At 38.7% G+C, this 13,305-nt stretch overlaps 1 protein-coding gene across 4 annotated transcripts in view; it reads left to right on the forward strand.

Moving 5' to 3' along the window:
• CDH12 (cadherin 12) overlaps positions 1–13,305 on the forward strand; it is a 638,327-nt gene that overhangs the window by 108,461 nt on the left and 516,561 nt on the right. For 2 of the 4 annotated variants that reach the window (XM_071453733.1, XM_071453753.1), the window contains exon 1: positions 1,083–2,226. The exons of 1 other annotated variant lie outside the window; for it this stretch is intronic. The gene's annotated coding sequence lies outside the window, so the exon portion shown is untranslated. Of the gene's footprint in view, positions 1–1,082; positions 2,227–2,703; positions 2,868–13,305 lie in introns of those variants that run through there. One more of the 4 variants, XM_071453763.1, reaches the window with a different exon arrangement.

Consider the following 13,305-nt stretch of genomic DNA (forward strand, 5'->3'; position numbering starts at 1 on the left):
ACATCTGTGGTTTTATGACTTTGTTTTGCTGGAAAGCTCACCAATCTCCTGCAACTGGATGGCAGTATGAGGTCTTCTCCACAATATAGACAGTTGTGCATAAATGTTTGTGCATATAGGGATGCACAATATGATCAATTTGGCAATGTCTCTTGTGCTTCTGAACTTTATAATAGTGTCCCTCAGATATACCACATACTTTCTATTTCTTCAGCACATATTCTGCCTACCTTTTACTCTCTACAAAATGTTCTTGGACTTTATCTTAGAAGCGCACATGAGCAGATAGAGACTGGTAAAGACTTTTTAAGGCTCCTCCAATGATAAACTATGGATCAGGTGTACTTTTCTTTTGCAGATACCACGTTCATTACTGGAATTACATTGGGGAAGCAATTCCCTGAAAGGGAGCTCAAAGCTGTCCTGCAGCCACTACCAGAACAGCTCAGCACACTCTACTCTTTTCCACAAGTTATTCTTGGAGAAGAGAGCAGCTGAAACTGAGCCTAGAGCTCATACAAATTATCCTAATAGGCTGCAAGTCGCCCATGAGGCAGAAGCCAAATGTCCTGAACTATGTCTGTGTAACGCAGAAAGTGTTCCATATTTTGACTGAGAGGAAGGCCTTACCTCATAGGTGATAGCTGCTTTGTGTTTCCCAGAGTAGCTAGGCCTGTTTCCCTATTGACTATAACTAATGAAATTGCTGCCTGCCACATTAAAATCCATGCATGTATCTGTAATTTATTTGCCTGCTTCTGTCAAATGAATATTATGTTATATATAGCACTGCACTTTGTTTCAACTAAATTGAAGGAAACCCAAGTGTGTTTTCACTAGGCAGGCTATTTAACTTGCAAGTACAAACTTAAGAATATTGAAATGCTATGAAGATTGTATTATCCACATGGAAGAGAAAGTGCTAATTTTACATGATTATCTTACCTCTGTGTATTTTAGCCAGGTTTGTTTTGTTGAAAATTTAAGTCTTTTTAAAATGTTCTATTTTTGCTGTAGTTAATGTAGCATACCTTTAAGTCAGAAAAAAGGGTCTCAGGCTTAACCTATTTTAAAACAGCTCTTGCCTTCATATATACACCAAGAAACAAACAAGAAGGTGGTGTATTTACTATGAGGGTCTAGAAATAAAGTTGTAGGGCTCTACAAGTAAAGTTATTTCTTCAAATGTAAAGCATTCAGTGTCCTTGATGAAATGGTGAAGTCATATCCACTAAATAAAATTCAGGACTGGCCAAAATAAATATTTCTTTTCTTTAAGTATGTTACTGTGACTGTATATGCCACTACTTGAATTCTTTTTACTTGCTTGCTTGAAGCAGAGGCATATTTTTGGTCAGAAATACAGGAAGTTTGTGGGTAAAAAAATAATGACAATGTCTGGATGATAGACTTGAGGCTTTTTTTCATTTTTAGGGGGGGAGGTAGCTTTTTGTTTTTTTTTTTTTTTCTTGTGTGTTTTGGTTTGTTATGTGGGGGGGTGGGTTTTTGTTTTTTTTTTTTTTTTTTCTTTTGTTTTGGTTGTTGGTGTTTTGGGGTTTTTTTTTTTGTTTTTTTTTTTGGTTTTTTTTTGGTGGTTTGATTTTTTTGTTTGGTTTTGGGTTTGTTTTGCAAAAACATCATCCTCTCCAGCCAGTCAATCAGTTAATCAGTTGATTGCCTGGTCGGGTGTTTTAGTTTCCTCACTGACTGCTACCCAGGTTAAAAGCGTCCAGGTGGGGATAGTTTGAACAGTCAGAGGTTTTATTTTAATGCAAAAATAAAAAATGAGATTATCCGGAGCTCCAAAGGCACTGGGTGGTTTTCGAGCAAGGGGTTAAAACTACTTTTCACAACTCAGAAAATTTCAAATGCAGACGGTGTATTTTTGTGGGAGGGGGCTGCCGAAAGGGAATCCTCAATACCAATTGGCTGCTCTCTATCAGCCGCAGCTGAGCTCAGGCTGCTGCTGAAGTGCAGTATTGATCTGAAGGGTGAATGTGTCGGGAGCCTCAGAGAGCCATTCAGAGGGGTTCTGAGAAGGGAACCGACCTCTTCCAGTAAGAAAGTGGTTTCTAGCTGCCTTTGCCGCCCGCGACATCCTTGGTGAATGAAGGGGAAGGCGAGAAAGGGCAGTGCGCTGCTGCCGCGATTGAGCGAGCGAGGTGCTGCCGCTGCGGTCGCTGCTGCCGCCGCTCTGCCTGCCGCCGCTGCAGCTCCATCTAGCAGGTAAGGCGGCTTTGCCTGGGAAGGGGGAGAGCCCGGCACGGCCCCGCGGTGCCTGGGGCTGTGTGGGGGCCACCGGAGCCGGGCACCCAGGGACGGACCCTGCCTCCGCCGGAGGAGCGGCAGGGCCACTGGCGCGGAGCCCGGCCGTGCGGATGGAGCAGCCTCCATTCCCGGCTCATCCCGGTCTGGAGGCGCAAAACTTCCATAAGTTGCAAACAAAGTGTGCGTAGTCCGCAGTGCTAAAGGGAGAGGGAGCCGTGCAGGGGGGGGAAGGCGCTGCAGCGTGCCCGGGCCCCGTGCAGGTGTGCAGCGCTCCGGGAGACGCGGGCAGCACCTGGGGGCCACAGAGGTGAGGGCGGGCGGGTGGGTGGGTGCAGGCACCGCGGCTCTGCTGGGAGCAGGGCTCACAGAAGCGAAAACGCAGCCTGCCAACCCGGGCACTCAGTTAAAAGGGAGAATAGCTAAGAGATGGTGTGAAACTCGTGGGACTGGAAATGCATGGGCCGTTTTTTCTGTCCCTTTTTTTAATTTTCTATTTTTTGAGCGCTCAGTGCTCTGTGTGTGTGTGTGAAGACAGGGAGGCAGGGGGATTTCTGCAGCATTGACGTTTGAAGTAATAAGGTTTAATTACAGGAAAGAAGGTAAGGAATGTGAATTCGACTTGAAACAACTTTGAAAACACCTGAGCATCCTCCCCCCTTAAAGCAAACAAACAACAAAAAAAAGACACTGCAGAAAAAATTTAGTGGGGAGAAATAAAATTTAGCCCTGACACAAGGTTTTCAAATGTGAGCCATGAGTTATCATTGTAATGTTTCAAACTGATCTTCTATGAATTAGTCATGTGATGAACAGTATGACATGCATAATCTTTGTACAAACGTTTTAATAGTGGGGTTTGCTCTGAATTACAAATCATGCTGCAAGTGCGTCTATGACAGCGATGTGTGAAGGTACTTACCTTGAGTATTTCATGTGATTTTTGATATTAGTGGCTGTGTGGCTTTGGTATTTCAATTCTTAATAGTCAATCTAGAGTAAGGAGGAAACATAGTCTCTTGCCTTTTAAATACTCATTTCAAAGCATGCTATGGTGTGGTGGTGATGATGGACTTTGTGCAAATTTCTGTGTTTATTGAGTGATGGCTAACTGGGTTTTTTTCTGTATCTGCAAATATCTGTACAGAGCTAAATAGGATGCTGGATAGCATCAATGAGTGGTTGAGGTTACTGGTATTTCTCTATTTTCAAATTCAAATATAAATAGCAAAAACTGAACAATTCAAGAATGCTAAGTAGGTCTTATTATAATGCACCTTTTGCTGTGTATGTGATTGCATTTCAGATTCAAAGTAAATCAGTATTAAGATATTTCCATGAAACCATGCTTTTGTGAAATTAGCAAATTTGTCAGGACATCTTTATTTCTGTCCTCTGAACATGTTAAACCTTTTATTGATGATAGTGTGTTTTCAAGAGGTCTCAAGGCTTCTTATAAAATATGTTCCCAGATCTGAAAGCTGATGGCTACACTGCAGAAGTCATAAGCAGTTAATTGCTAAACTGATTTGAGTGCTCAAGAACATACCAGCATGCAGACCAAAGCCTTCCAACAAAACTGATCAAACTAGTTACCTGATGTTGCTCTTTTCAGAGATTGAGGCCCCTGTAGGAGACTGCAGAGGTAACAGATTCTCCTTTGGGAAAGCAATAAACAAAATACTTTGTTTTGAAATGACTGTTTTATAAGAAAATTTATTTTTTCTTTCTTGCATCTATCCCATAGATGACATTCATCCTCGAGTTTGCTTTATTTTGATTAATTTGTGCCCGTCCTGCCCCCCTCCCTCCCACCTGTTCTGAATGTCAGGTCTGTGGCATTTGTTTATCCACTGTGCTGGAGAGATCTCCCACAATTTCTATTCATAATACATAGACAGAATTCCCTCAAAGTGTTCAATACTTTGTAATTTTTTTCTTCCAAGTATATAAGAAGAAATAATATTTCAGTTGCAATGACATGCAATAGAAAGTAGATAACAGAATAACAAATATAAAGGCTACAGTTGTCTCACTATATGCAGTTTCTCATTTTGCACCCATCAGTTGGAACTTTGTTCTTCTGAAGAAAAACATTATTTGTTATCAGTATTCAGAAGGAAAGCAAATGTTTATTTTGCTTTCTTTCAACCTTAAATAACCCTATTACTTCAATAGTAGTGCTTGAGATGATTAAAAAAATGTATAGGTTAGCAAATTCCTAAATTACTTTTCCTTAAGTGAGTTTTAGAGTAACAGCTATTTGGTATTCAAATTATTTTAAATACTTTTGTATAAGAGAATGTCTTAGAAATCATTGACACCTGTGTAATAAGAAAATGTCATGATGTTTTTGTCTTTGCCTAGATGCTACTATGACAGTATTATAAAGGTTCGGTTGTAAATGTTTCATTAAAAGCTGCAAAATTGTGCTTAAGTATTTAAACAGTTATAACAGAATTAGAGAAGGGAGTAACTTACATGTAACTGTGCAAAGCATCATGATCAAATTTTTCTAATATTCTTAAAATCACCCACAGCTCAGGTAAATTGCCTTTAATATGTTCAGAGGATCTGCTAGTCTCCTATTACCTTTCCTAAACTATTCTGAGATGGACATGCAGTGTGAAGTCTTACAGGAAAACAGAGCAGATAAAGTCAGGCTGGAGCATTGTGCTGTCTTCGTGTAATGAGGCACAGAGGCTCAGGGTGGGCACACAGCCCTGTGCTGGCTGTAGGAGCCAGCCCCTGGAGTACCTGAAAACACCTTCTCATTGGAGGGGAGCAGGGCTCTCCCTGCCATGTGCCCTGCTGTAAAACTGGTAAAACACTCATCATTTCCCGTGCAATTTTAGACTGAGTCTTAAATTATAACAAGAAAACTGTGCTCCAAATAAACTTTCTCATTAGGCATAACATCATAAATGCCAGCTTTCTTGAGAGAGCCATCTAAAGGGAATTTCTGCATGAATGTTTCTTCACAAAGTGCCTGCCCAAAGGAATCCTACCTTTTGCTCTGGAATGTATTGCTTTTACTTATCCTTATGCTTTTAAAGATTATGAGAGAGTGCATGTGCTCATGACATGTCTTTTCCTTATTTTCTAGCTATAATAAAGTTGTCTGAAACAACAAAGAAAAATAATATATTTCAAATTTGGATATAATTATTTTAAAAGCTTTATTTTTGTCATATATTCTACTTCTGATCCCAACAACATATATCAGTTTTAATATAAAAACATTCAAAATTTACTAAAACCTTTGATTCTATTGCTCATACTTCATTGCCAGACATTATTTACTAATATTGATACTTACATTATTATTTAATAGTTTAAGTATTATACTGAGTACTGTGTGAAATAATTTTTGTGATGACAATTGGCATTTTGATTAAATTACAGCAGTTGTCCTATTCACAGTCATAAGGCTTTGGAAAATGATTGGATACATGTATTGCTGTTGAGCATCTCTCCTTCTTTTAGAAATACCAAACTGTTTTCAGATTATTTTTCTTAACATTGACCAACAGTGATGTGTGTCTGTGTGTATGTGCATGTCCAGAAAAGGGCAACAATGCTGCTGAAGTGTCTGCAGCACAAGTTTTATGAGGAGCAGCTGAGGAGCAGAGGTTGTTTAGCCCAAAGAAAAGGAATCCCAGGAGGGACCTTATCACTCTCTACAACTGCCTGAAAGGAGGGCGCAGCCAGGTGGGGCTGGTCTCTTCTCCCAGTCAAGAAGTGGTACAGGAGAGAGAAAACAGCCTCTAGCTGCTCCAGGGGAGATTTAGATTGGATATTAGGCAAAGTTTTTTTCATTGAGAGCATGGTCAGACATTGAGATAGGCAGCCTAAGGAAGTGGTGGGATGGTCATCCCTGGATGAGTTCAAAGGGCATGTGGATGTGTCACATTCCAACATGGCTTGGTAGTAAGCATGGCAGAACTATGTTAGTGGTTGGACTCAATGATTTTAGACCTCTCTTTCAACTTTAACAATTTCATTATAAACTATAAATTCAAAGTCAAATACAAGCAAATTGATGACAGTTCTGCTGGAGTTATTCAACATTTTTTGAAAGGCTAGAGAAGAAACATAGTTCAATTTTAGTGTGAATTATTTTAAGCAAAAAAATATACTGATTTTTTTTCCCAGTGTGTTGCTGAGTGGAACAGCCATATTTTAATCTTATTTCCACATTGTCATTAACTTCTGAGAGCTTATGTATTTGAACCTCTATATTAAAGACTCCTAATTAAAAAAAAAAAAAAAAACAAAGGAGAGAAACACAGAACAAAAAAGAATTAAAGATGATGCCATAATGTCTTCGATTTTTCTTAATTTATCCACGGTTTTCTATTCATGTGTTAAGAAACTCTAATACCTTTGCATTTGCTGCTCCCCTTCAAATCATATATGTTTGCCTACAGCATCAGTATCTTTGTTGGTTTCCAAGCTATTCATTTGCAAAGCTCTTTGAGGTATCTGGAATGTGGAAATTGTTATGAAGCCAGGTGCTATTCTGCTTTTAAGTGACTCATAAAAATGCCTCCACTTAAAGCATTTTATGTACACATCAGTTTGGGTGTGTTTATACATACCCTTTAAATGAAGCAATTTTTATAAGACATTTTAAAATGTGAACGTGATTTGAGTTTGTATAGAACACTGAGTTGAAGGCATTGGAAGGAATGAATTATGGTTCAGGGTGGCAAAAAATAGAAAAATGTTACTAAGGTATGTTACGTGAAGTGTTATGTTTTATAACTGCATGTGAAAAATATCATGTGATCTTTCCTTTTTCTTAGGTACTTGACTGTTCACTAAAGGAACTGGAATATAATATCTATTATAATGAGATGGCACCTCTTTTCATCTCTAGATTTCACTTTTAGAGAAGTCTTTGATGTGGAGGGAGGTCTGTGGTGTGCTGTGGTACACTGGTTTCTCTCAGTGTATTCGCTCCTACTGGCCTGCATTTAGGAGCTGTATGATACTTATAAGTGGTTGTATCATAGTTGTGGAAATAAAGTTGGGTATGTTTTCACATATGTGTTATTTTTGTTTTGTGATACTATCAGATTTCACAGAGTAGATGTGACGGTGTGCCTCCTTCTCAAGAGAAAAATGAGGGTACAAGGGTAGAGATTCTGTCATCCCTCATTAATACAATTTGCTGCTCAGAGACGTAAATTTCAGGAAGATAGTTAAGTCTGTCTCTTTTTAGGATGCCACTTAAGAATCTGCCTAATGTTAAGAGATAATTCCTTTATATGTCAGTATGGTTCTAAGAAACTGTCTGCTAAAGTACTCTTTTTCCCTGAGACATAGTACAAGATATAAATCATCTCTCATCACTGAAAAACTTACATTGCTATTGAATAAGACAGGGCTAAGACATACTATTTTGGCCTCCTTGTTTTAAAAGAACTTCTTTCCTAATTTCATTGTTCTTTATTGGTTTATCTTGGCTGATTTGTTTTCTTCTACTCAGTTAAACCAATTGTGAGGTGCTCTGAAATTGCTACTTTGCTAAACTCCAGAAAGGGATTGCATTTCCTTGACAGATCAAGTGAACCTGTCATAGCTTGTTATATCTACCTCCTTTTTGCAATCTTGTAACAAATATTTTGCTTCTTTTTTTTTCTTTGTGTTTATTCTCCTCTTTGTCTCAGTGCATGCATTGAGACAAAGAGGATCTACTATAAAATATCTACTATATCTACTATAAAATTTAGTTATAAACTGAATTTTGAGATGTCCTGACCATTGCTTCAGTGTAGACACTCCTGTTACACTTCCTGTTTTAATTCCCACTGTCAGTTAGGAAATGACAGATTTTTTTCCCCCAAACATCTGTCCTCTAGTAGCAGTCGGAGGTGGTAGACTGTGCAATGCCTTCACTCACAGAAGCAGTCTCTTCTTTCAGTTCTGTTCTGTACATTACATCTTTCTTATAAACCACTGAAAACTTTGGCAACAGAATGATAAACAATGGGATTTTTGTGGAATTAGAGATTAACCTTGAAAACTACTTCAGCCACGGGAAAACACTTCAAAATAACAAAATGGGCTTCATGGATAATGTGTTAATGATCTGATGGACTGAACTGCATAATAAAAACTACTGATGGTAGATAGGGAAATAACACCAAGGTAGAAGAAGAGATATAAAACCTATCTAAAGTTAAATGAAAGCTCTTTGCTTCAACTTTCCTGTCATTGATGGAAATAGCACTAGTTCTGGTCCTTGTCAGAGAAATAAAGCTGCATGATTCACTGAAAAGACAGCTCAATGAACAAGCATGACAGTCTTGATTCATCAAAATCTTTCCTGTTGCATTCCAGTAGTAATTATTTATTCCTATAGAAATTTGCTTTGAAGCTAGATTTTTGGCCAGGTTGATTCTCTAGCCTCTTTAGGAGCACAGAGCAGAAATAAATCTGGCTTAACCTTGGCTGGTGACTCCCTCAGTCAAAAAGCTTGTACTGTTCTGTGGCTGGCAAACAGCAGCCCTTTGGCCAGGCAGAGACTTTGTCCTCCGTGTTCCTGCCCTGCTTATTACGTACCTGCTGGTAGGGCTTCTTTTGGGAGCTGCTGTTAATACAGTTTAGGGAAGCCCTGAAACTAGTGCTCTTTAATGGCTTTATCAATGACCTAAACAGTGAAATGAAGTGTGCCATTAGCAAGTTGGCAGATGGCCCCAGGCTGAGTGACCCTGAAGGACAGGATGCCATCCAGGCAAGCTCAAGAAGTGGGCCCATGAGAACCTCATGTGGTTCAACAAGTCCAAGTGCAAGGTGCTGCACCTGGGTTGAGGCAATCCCAAACATAAGTACAGACTGGGAGCTGAGCTCATTGAAAGCAGCCCTGTGAGAAGGACTTGGGCTATGGGTAAGTGAAAAGCTCAATAGCCATGTGTACTTGCAGCCCAAAAAGCCAAATGCATTGTGAGCCGCATCAAAAAGAAGCGAGGCCAGCAGATTGAGGGAGGTGATTGTCCCTCTCTACTCTGCTCTTGTGAGACCTCATTTTGAAGTGCTGTGTTCTGCTCTGGAGTCCTCAGCACAGAAAATGTGTAGACCTGTTGGAGTGGGGCCAGAGGAGGGCCACCAGGATGATCAGAGGGCTGGAACATCTCTCCTACGCAGGCAGGTTGAGAGTTGGGGTTGCTCAGCCTGGAGAAGAGAAGGCTCCATGTAGACCTTTAGCAGCTTTTCAGTACTTAAAGGGGGCTTATAAAAAGAGGGACTGTGACTGGGCAGATATTGATAGGGAAAGGGGGAATGTTTTTAAACTAAAAGAAGAGAGATTTAGTCTTTCAATTAGGAAGAAGTTCTCTACCTTTGAGAACAGTGAGACACTGTCTCAGGTTTTCCAGAGAAGCTGTGTGTGCCATATCCTTCAGAGTGCTTGAGACTGGGTTGGATGGGGCTTTGAGCAATCTGATCTAGTGGGTGACATCCCTGCCCATTGCAAGGGTTTTGGATCTAGATACTCTTTCAAGTCCCTTCCAATCTTAACTACTCCACATTTCTATCAAACATTGGTATTCATTCTCTTTTTCTTCTGATAGCATAGTATCTTGGTGTTAGGAGCAAAGACTAATTCTATTTATAAACAAGTATCAGTATAAAAGAAAAAACAAAACAAAAAAAAATCACCCTCAAAATGTTGCTAACATTGGATTCCAAAAGCTCATCCATATCAGTCAGGAGACATGAATGAACTTTTCAGGACAATGCACCTGTTATTTCTACAGTGTGCAAGTCAAAAGAAAATTAATTAGGTGTCAGCATCATTTGTTTGGCTGTGACAGAGAGAGAGATGATCAAAGAGTAGGTTGCAGAATTTTTTTGTCCTATATTCATAATGCTTGTCGTAAGCAGTTGTGTTGATTTCTATACATTCTTCCCTAACTTATTAGTTGCCCTTTTACACTGAGAGAATACATTTTCATTTTTATTTAATTACTAGATCAAATAGAAATCAAGAAGAACTCATCAGTGGCCTGCATACAATCCTAGCAATTTAAGAGTAAAAGTCTTCTACCTACAAAAGTTGATATGCTATTTATATTTTAGAGATAGTCATAGATATCACCAGGGAGGTTCCAGAAATACAAGTGTAAGTCAGACTTCAAAGCTAGAGGAGGGTCTGATACAGCAGCTTTCTCCAGCATCTAACATTCTGCAAAGGCTGTGTGTGGTTCATGGGGATTTTGTTATTATGCACAGGAAAGGTGTTTCACTGGAATTTTTTTCCCACAGCTGTAGAGTGGGAGTGTAGAGTGAACTGAGTTGTTTAAACATGAATATGAATCTCTGTCTTGAAGCTGCGACTGGAGAAAAAAATTACATACTGTTATACTTGGCTCTTGTCAGTAAAATCAGCATGCCCCAGTGAATTTCAGCCCATCAGGGGAAAGTGTCGGAGCGTCTTGAGGAAGTCTGCAGGTAATGAGTTTATAATTGAAGACTATCAAAAGAAAAGTATGTCCCAACAAAGAATTTAGCTAAACAGCAGTAATGTATAGTAATTTATTCTGGTAAACCTTTAGAAATGTGACCAAAAAAATTCTATGTGGATGCCCTAGAATTCACCAAAAGTGCTACAACCCAGTCTCTTAAAACACCTTACATATTCTCGGAACAGCTGTTTAACAGAGTCATATAGTAAGTGGTCACAGATATTTTTCAGTTTTTCAGGGTAAAAGTGAAGAATATGGGAGCTAATTATCCATCCTTCCTAGAAGGAAATAGAAGTGTTTTCAAATAATTCCTAATTTATCACTATTTATCAAGTTCTTTGGCATCTGCTCCTCCCAAGTTATCCATGCAGTACTTGGAGAAGATCTTTTCTTCCCAACTGTGAAGCCCATGCCTATCTTTTTCAGGCAAAACTGGTTTGATAGTGTATAGTGATTTGATTAAAAGATTCTTTAATTTCCTTCCCTTATTGCAAAGAATTGCTATAAGAATATATCTATAAAAATAGAACAATTTTTTTTTTTTGGTAAAGAGATATAGAATTTGTGATTTAAACTTGATTTCAGGAGTATTTAGGGAGAAAAATAATTCCTTCTTCTTTTACAGTACAGCAGTCTCAGAGGATGGCCATAGTTCCATGTTGTGTCCATAACTGAATAAAGATTTCAGGATGCCATATGAAAAGGAGGGTCATGGGAGTCCTTGAAAGATTTGTCTTAACTGGTTTTGAAGCTCAGTCCTGTTATCAAAACTGAACACTGAAGAACTGGTATTAACACCTGGACTTGCATCTATGCAAAATCCAGAGTTCTTAAACTAGCAATTAATTGGCTTAATTCTGAATTCTGCATCCCTTTTCTGAAGGACAATGTTAATTTGTCATGTAGTGCTGATCCAGAACAACTGGAAGTGCATTAATTTTCTATCCTCCCAAAGTCTTTACTCCGTGCATTATGGAAGTTTGTGAAGAAAAAAAAAAGAAATCAAATTAGTAATTATTTTCTTTCCTCTTTAAGACAAAACTAAAATTGAGACACATAAGAATGCCTTTCTATATATGTGCAAATAAGTGTTTTAATGGAGAATTTTAAAATTATTTAAGTCTAAATCTTAGGTTTTCCCTTCACTGCTACGTATCCTTTAAAACACACTTAAAATCTTAGTTGTACTTGGGCTGTATGCTCTAATAAAATATAGGACCTTGGAGCATTAACAAATCTCTCAGCTTTTAAATAGACTGTGACCTGTTCATTTACAGGGCTACTTCAGTAAAGCAATAGCTCACTTAGGTTAATGATGGATCATGGTGTGATTCGATTTGCAGAGTGCAGACTTGCCTATTATCCCCTAATGTTTGTATGGGTCATGTTATCACATCCAAATAATGATTCATGCCACCCCTTGTTCCTGAAGATATCACAGTGATTACAGGAAATCTCAGTGTGCTAGTACATAAAGCCTTTAGGGTTCTGTTGGATGCTGTTGAATTATTATTTTTGGCTAGAGAATGATAAAGCAGGGAAGTCTCAGGCTTCTCTGTGACACCTTCCTCTTGTGATTCAATTGGCCATCTGGCTAAGCAGACGGGCTGGACATTTGCAGAAATCAGATCTGTCTCTCCCTGTCTTGTGCTTCTTTCTTTTTCCTTCATTTAGGTGAGGAAAGTTAGCTGGCCCTGACCTGCTGTGACAGATTATTTACAAGTCAAGTGCCTTATGACTTTCCCCCCCTCAACCCCCCTCACAGCCTGAGTTTCTAACATGAAAATGGAGCAATTTCCAACAGGAAGAAAACATCAATACTATGTCCTGCTGTAGTTACCCACAGGAGAGACTCAGGCTGGTAGCCACACTGAGAGGGGAATAAAAGGATATGTTTTCTAGTTGTGTATATACACTGTGAATATCAACATAATTTCTTCTCCCAGTGTTGCCACATTGTCATTTACACTGAAGAACTGTTGTCACTTAGGCATAGCAATTCAAAACAGTCTAAGGGATAGGATGAGAAGACATTTTGGATGTGATTGTAAATGTTTGTACAGTGCTCTTAAGGTTTATTTTTACTTCTCATTTTTGGGGTTGATCTGGGTTTTCTCACCCTACCACTGTGTTTGTACTGAATGACCATCAGGCTGCTCACTGGTTCAGCTGCTGACAAACACTAAATCTTGATAAATGCTTCCAATAAAACTGCTGTAAACCTCACTAGCTCTAAACTCTCCTAGACATAAACCACTCCTAGTTAATATATAGTACAGCTAAAACATGAATGGGTAGAGGAATAGTTGCCTTATATTTTTTTATACAAAGATATAAAGCTTATGGAAATTAAAAAGATGAACTTCGTTTTCTACCAACTGCACATGCAACCTAGATACAGAAGAAATTGCCATAAGAAATAGTGCTGTTCTTCAAATAAATTAATTTTCATATAGCTGAATTTAAAGATTCTTCAACAGCTTCTGTCACTAATGAAATATAATAGTTTCACTCAGTTAACATTTTTCTAAGGAAAGCCACTGGCAGTGAAAAAAAATCTAACTTGAAA

This window comes from Agelaius tricolor, unplaced genomic scaffold (assembly GCF_023055355.1).
Source record: "Agelaius tricolor isolate 1412-34295 unplaced genomic scaffold, bAgeTri1.0.p SCAF_2, whole genome shotgun sequence".
Classification (NCBI taxonomy): domain Eukaryota; kingdom Metazoa; phylum Chordata; class Aves; order Passeriformes; family Icteridae; genus Agelaius; species Agelaius tricolor.